At 41.9% G+C, this 7,339-nt stretch overlaps 1 pseudogene; it reads right to left on the bottom strand.

Annotated features, from left to right (window-relative positions):
* Positions 1 to 2,151: 2,151 nt before the first annotated feature.
* Positions 2,152 to 6,964, bottom strand: LOC137261593 (uncharacterized; annotated as a pseudogene).
* Between the last annotated feature and the right edge of the window lie 375 nt (positions 6,965 to 7,339).

Genomic DNA, 7,339 nt, shown 5'->3' with positions numbered 1-7,339 from the left:
TACAGCTTGTCACTGATGCTTGTGAAATCAAATCAGCTAATTGCTGTCCCTTTTTGTTGTGATGTAAGGGCGAGAAAGTCAAGTGGGTCATTTGTAAACTGGTTTTTACCTGGTTAAAAGAGCAGCAATACCACTGTTTTTTGTTTTGTTTTCGCCAGTACATATCGTGGAGGAACAGCACTGGAGTGAGTGCGTTTTCCAGCAATATCGAAATGGGCTTCACACATTGTACCCATGTGGCCAATCGAATCCGGATCTCGGCGTGGCGAGCGAACGTTTAAGCCATTAGGCTACTACACGCACCGCACCGCACCGCACCGCACCGCACCGCACCGCACCGCACCGCACCGCACCGCACCGCACCGCACCGCACCGCACCGCACCGCACCGCACCGCACCGCACCGCACCGCACCGCACCTCAACATGAGTGGAAGTGTATCCTGTTTTTGAAAGAAATGAGTATTTATTTCTTAACCATTCCCTTTGCACATTAGCCTTAAGGCTATTTTGATTTTTACGAGGCATGCTCTTCACATTTCATAAAAAGTAAATCCTGGAATGGACAATGATCATTTCTGTGAATGGGATGTGAAGATCTGGACAGGAAGAGACACACAAAGAACAAAAGCATGGTTTCTATATCCAGTACCGCTATTAATGAGCCTCCATCAATGAACCTGTATGACGCTTCCATTTCCGTCAGTCTGTGCATCAGTGACAAGCCCTGAGGGTTTGCGACAGATTAATCAGCATATGTGTGTCCCCAGTGAGTGTTGTTCATTCAGAAGACCTGGACAAAGAAGGGTTCGAAAGTAAAGGACATTATTTATGAAAATGCGATGTTTGGGTTATTATGTATGACATCCTTCTGGTTCAGTTGGATAGGTAGGATGGCAGGTACTTCTCTACCCAAACAAGCAGGATGACAGTTACTTCACTACCCAAACAAGCAGGATGGCAGTTACTTTACTCCCCAAACAAGCAGGATGGCAGTTACTTCACTGCCCAAACAAGCAGGATGGCAGTTACTTCACTACCCAAACAAGCAGGATGGCAGTTACGTCACTTCCCAAACAAGTGATGATCTAAGCTTCGCAACCCAACCGTAGAGAGCTTCAGAAATCAACCACATAAGGGCTTTTGCTTCACAACCTAAACGCATAAGAGCTTCTACTTCACAAACTCAATACGTAAGAGCTTCACAGCCAAGCCACATAGGAGTTTCTTCACAACCCAGCTACAAATCAACTTCACAGACTAATCACGTAAGATTTTCGCAAATAACATAAGATACTCACAACCCAGCCATACTGGCGCTCCACACACCAGTACACCAGAGCTTCTTTAGAACCCAGCAGCATATCAGCTTCACAGACCATTCACATGAGATGTTCGCAAAACGACATAAGGTCTTCACAAGCAAGCAACATTAGAGCTTCACAGCCAGACCTCATAAGATCTTCGCAAACCAACTTCATACGCTCTTCACAACCCAAGCACATCAGATCTTCGAATTCGTAAACCAACCAAACGAACTCTTCACATCCCAGTCACATTAGTGCTCCGCAACCAACCATGTAAGATCTTCACAGACCAGCCATGTTAGAGCTTCACAGTCGGGCTACATAAGAACTATAGCTAAGAGTTATATAAACCTACCACAAACGACCTTCATACATACGAGCGTCACAGCCTATACATATATCAGAGTGTTTCTTGTCTGTCTAATGTGTGTTACCTACTAGACATTATACCATACGCCGTTAATCATATTTCACTTTACAGTTCTGACAGCATTGTAAAAAAACACTCATATATATATATTATATATATATATATATATATATATATATATATATATATATATATATATATATATATATATATATATATATATATAACGAGAATCAATATGTTGATATCACCAGGTTATTTTATCAGTATCAATACATATACTGAGAGAAACAAATAGGGGAACACATGAATGTACGTACAATGGTTACTAGAGTCTTGTCCGTTTTTTAGCATGTACTGTATTGTACTGTTGGTGGAAATCTGGAAGCAGAGGAGCACGTGTACTTAGATCCTGTTTTAGTTTGTTAAAGAGTGGCTACAGGGAATCTGCGTATGAAAGGAACAAAATACCTCTCTTAAAAAAGAAACTACTTTATTCTGTTTCATCTGAGTTCGGAACATACGAAAACATTACAGTAAGATCACCAGATATTCCATCTGCAAATAACACATATATGCTTTTGAGCGGCATTTAGAAATGGTATATATCAAGGCGGAAATATATCAGCCTCTTTATTTTGAGAGGAATGACAAGAAACAACCATCAGGTGAGTGAAAGACAAGAAAATAAACAGCTGTGGTGCTAATTTCGATCCATCTAACAAGTTAAAACTAACCACCCGCCTTCTCCCGTTATTTCATCACTGTTGTTGTTTCACATATGTATATGTAGTTGTTTGTTTACTAGTCTTTCATTCAGCGGTAAGTGAGATTGGTTTTCCGCCGCTTTCAGTAATATTCAAGAAATATACAGAGGAGGACACCTGACATATATATATATATATATATATATATATATATCCGGATTGCATTGAGTGAGATTAGTTTCATACCGCACTAAGCAATATTCCAGCTATATGACTACGGTCTATAAATAACTGAATCTGGGTCAGGCATTCCAGTGATCAACATCATGAACATGTATCTACGCTAGGAATGCATTGTGTATTGCTTCAACATTTTATATCCGGAATGTATTTTCCTGTTTATCATTTCAACATTAGATAATTCTTCATAACATCGGGGACTGGCAAACCCTGTAGCCCGCTGATGACGTTATCCTTGATAAGAAACCGTAGAACTGTCCTGCACATCTCTTTCAAAGGTTTCGGTGTCGACGCTCTACCACGAAGCCAATTTATCAGCTGCAGAAGTTCTGCATGGTCTTCCATGTGACCATCAGATACTTCCGGCACTTCCTGCTCAAACAGCCAATCGGTACGCGCCACATCAAACCCGGCTTGCACAAGCAGACGAATTTTCCAATTGATGGCAGATGCGGGCATAGGAAATGTCCACCTGAACTCAAGTAAATAGTGCAGCCATCCTTTGTCTAAATAATTAGGATCGGCGAAATGTGCAGCCTGAAAGAGCTTTTCCTCCGTTCCGGACGTATACCAGAATCGAGGCTGACAGCCGTACTGAAGCAGGAGTTTAAATGGATCGTATGATAACTTTGACATAGCGTAGTAAAGTGGGCAGTGAAAGGAAGACTGGTTGATGTTGTATCCGGGAGTTTTCAGTAGTTTTTCTAGCATTTGAAAACGACTATTTTCCAACAAACTGAACACAAGGCTTTCACTGAACATCTCTGTCTTGAAAAACGTCACTGCTTCATCATAACCGTCCGTCCTGCCTTTGCCGTCAACAGTCCCCTTAACAGACCACAGATGGTCCTCCTCAAGTCTCGCCAACCATTCCGCATGGGAAACGGGGGTGTCTGGATTTAACGTTTGGACCTGATTCACATCGGCACCTGACTCAACAAGTAGATCGAACAGCTGCTCAAGGACACCTTGACGGTCGTCTCCGTTACTCCAACCAGGAACTGCCTGACCTCAGAGTGGAGGTCCAACGTCCGTTCGCTGGTATACTGGACATACGCATCCTCCTCCTCATGACAGGAATTTGCATACTCACACAGGTTGTAGATCTCGGGGCCGCCTGGGAACAAAATACTACTCATCAATAAATAACGAATTAGATGTTTTGTTTGTTTCTTGTATAACGTCACACTCAGCAATATTCAAGCTTTCTGGCAGCGGTCGGTAAATAATCGGGTCTGCATTAGACAATCCAGTGATCAACAGCATGAGCACCAATCTACTCAAATGGGATACGAAGACACGTGTCAACCATGTCGCACGTTCCTATCAGTCACCGACAAGCTCGGATGCTTATTGGAATTTGACCAATTTGGAACTCTACAGGTTCCAACAAATATTTTGATCTGGGCCACAATATTTAAAAAGTGGAAAAGAAAATACAACCGTAACCTCACATAGATTTACGAGTCTTTAGAAGTGGAAAGAGTGAAAGAGTGAGTTTAGTTTAACGCTGCTTTTAGCAATATTCTAGCATTATCACGGCGGGAGACAGCAGATATGAACTTCACACATTGTACCCATGTGAGGAATCGAACTAAGGTCTTCACGTTTTCGAAAAACTTGAACCACTAGGCTACTTCGCTGTCCTTAGAATGGACATCACCACAGACACTCACCCAAATAAAGACGACCTGTTTGTTGCAGCAGATTGAAGCTGTCTAGCCTCATGGAGACTACAGCTGCATCAAACGCATAGTCCAGGACATTGAAGCCGTGTTGAAATTCTCTGTTAATGTCAGCACCTTGTTCAATGAGAGTGCGGGCTGGAATAGATGGCACATTGTCACATAAAACATAAACAGCAACACATAAGGTTTGAGCTTCAGTCATACCATCGTTCACTATGTCCGAGTATACAAATACGATCATCATATATGTATATATACACACACATGTACACACGTGGTATATATATATAGCCAAACGACGTGTTCGACAGTAGATATGTAATCATATATCATGTCACATGTGTGACAGTGTGTGACATATAATCACATAAATCATCACACCACTTGTTTGACAGTAGGTATATAATCATATATCATGTCACATGCGTGACAGTAGACATATAATAACATATATCTTCACACCACTTGTTTGACAGTAGATATATAATCACATTTATCTCGACTTGCACGGCTATATGCGGCTGGTATGTGTTTCTATGTTAAACTGGGCCACGCGCGTCCCTAGTAGCCACAAAAAGTCAAGAGTTATCTCCCTTGTATCCTGTTTGTAAACAAACGCTGTACATTTGACGACGCAATTGTGTATTGCATCATTCCAGTTTTGAGTCAATGCTCTTCAGAAATTCATTCCATCATCTATCAATCTATCCACAGTATACAAAATTTACTCTACCCGTGCCACTGGGACAATATTCACGACAAGAAGTGCCCCTTTGCTGACCCTGATGTAAAACCGACATGCCTTCCGTAACCTTTCGCTTACGGTGATAATCCGGGAAGGGAGATAACAAGCCTTATTGAACAGGCCTAGATAATGCGAGTGTCGTCTACGAGGCTAAAGCATTCTGTTATAGGTTATGCTGATCTAACCTCGATACCCAAGTTTTATAAAAAAAAAAATCTCATGTTAACAGATTTGCAATTGCTTACGTTGTTCTGCGTAATTAAAGAGTTTTCTTTGGCAATGGATGACAGTGTGGATTTCGAACGTCTGATACTGCAATAGAATTTCTAGGGTGAAATGTCTGCACCAGATGACGTGACCGTCCAAGTGAATAAAATAAATCGCCGTTTCAGCTACCGTCGTGCTTAATTTGTATAGATTTTTTTGTTTCAGTCTAGAACCGTTTCTAGGTCCTAGACCAAAAAACCTTTCTCGCTGAATGCATTGGTGTGAACCAAACAATTTCACAAATTTCACAAACACAAAAGTTATTCCAACACAATCGGCAGTTATTTTTATTGTTCCATTCTTTCAGTGTATATTTAAAATATTTAGTGAGGGTACTCGTCGAGATACCATGCATCCGTGAGTTTGATATGATATGAAGGTGTCCGAGTTAAATATTAAAAGGGAACGAAGTTGGACATATGATAAATATCCATATCAAACTCGCGAATACATGGTGAGATATAGATTCACATATATCATCATAATACGTGTTCCATATTAGATACATAATCATATATATCACCTTAAAAGGTGAGTGACGGTAGATATAATCACACATATCATCCCACCTGCGTTCAACAACAGATGTATAATCACACGTATCATCATACCGGTTTCTGACAGTTGCTACGTTGTCACATATAATCTATCACAATACCTGTACTCGAAATTAAATAAATTGTCGCACGTAGAATTTTTTTAATGAATGTGAGTATGTCGTTCAAGACTTATCCAATTAATAGTTTTTTGCCCACCCTTGTCAATATCTGAGGTTTGGAGACAAGCCACAAGTCTCTCATCCAGGTGCCCCTCGTCCTCATCCTCATTTTCACCCTTATGCTCCGTATCCACCGCCTCCATGGCAGCTTTCTCCTCCACCATCATGTGACAACAGCCACAACTACAATGACAAGGAGCTGACAGCACGGCGAGAGGCGTGTCTCATGCAACTGGTGGGATCTGTTAATTGAAAGAAATCCAAGATAATGCCTCGAATGACTCAGTAAGACACACATCACAATCATGTCAGCCTGCTTTACTTAAGCAGTTTACTACATGGGCGGTGAAGTAGCCTTGTGGTAAAGCACTCGCCCGTCACGAAGACCTGGGTTCGATTCCCCACATCTGTACATAGTGTGAAGCCAGTTTCTGCTGTCCGCGAAGTGCAATTGCTGGAGTATTGGTGTGTGTGTGGGTGTGTGGGTGTGTGTGCTTGTGTGCGTGTCTGTGTGTGTAACGCCAAACACTTAGCGTTATAAGCCCAGGTGAAGTCAACAACACCTGCCGATGCGTATCAGGTATGCCTGGCTCCACAGGGGCTTGTATCGCTTTGAAACGGCGTTCGAAAGACATATAGATGTATTGACCCTACCCTAGTACCATATAAAAGGATCCTTTTATATGGTACTAGGGTAGGGTCAATACATCTATATGTCTTTCGAACGCCGTTTCAAAGCGATACAAGCCCCTGTGCCTGGCTCTGTGGACCTATGGCCTAGTTTCACTCACGAAAACAGGTCACGTGTAACAACTGTCGTATTTTCATAAAACAACGATGCAGTATCTTACGTTCTACTTGTAAACTGTGCGATACCATGCCGTTGTATGACCACACCCCAGTTGCACCGTCCTACGGAAAGGGACATCAACAGGTATTGTTTCCGTTTGCCTGTCCCTGCTTACCTCCCTTTGAAACCAAGGACTTAATTCGACAAAAAATAGTGCAGATTCATCAGGTGTTTGCAAACAAAAACCCTGCTGCAATTGAAAGTTGCATTGCACAATACAAAAATGTAACACTAAGTGCACGTGAGACCAGCAACTTGGTACGTGACTAGGTTCAGAGGCCATGTTCGCCGACTTGGTTGATGCGGGTCTCTATATATGTCCCAAGCGAGTAAGATGGTGTTCGTGATGTCAATCATTGGTTTCTCTAGTCGAGACAGACGCAATATATCTGAAAACATTTTGAGTGCGGCGTAAAACGACAAACAAACTTTCCCTCCAAGGAGACATT

The sequence above is a fragment of the Haliotis asinina genome, chromosome 14, assembly GCF_037392515.1.
Source record: "Haliotis asinina isolate JCU_RB_2024 chromosome 14, JCU_Hal_asi_v2, whole genome shotgun sequence".
Taxonomy (NCBI): domain Eukaryota; kingdom Metazoa; phylum Mollusca; class Gastropoda; order Lepetellida; family Haliotidae; genus Haliotis; species Haliotis asinina.
This window is presented reverse-complemented; position numbering and strand designations above follow the sequence as displayed.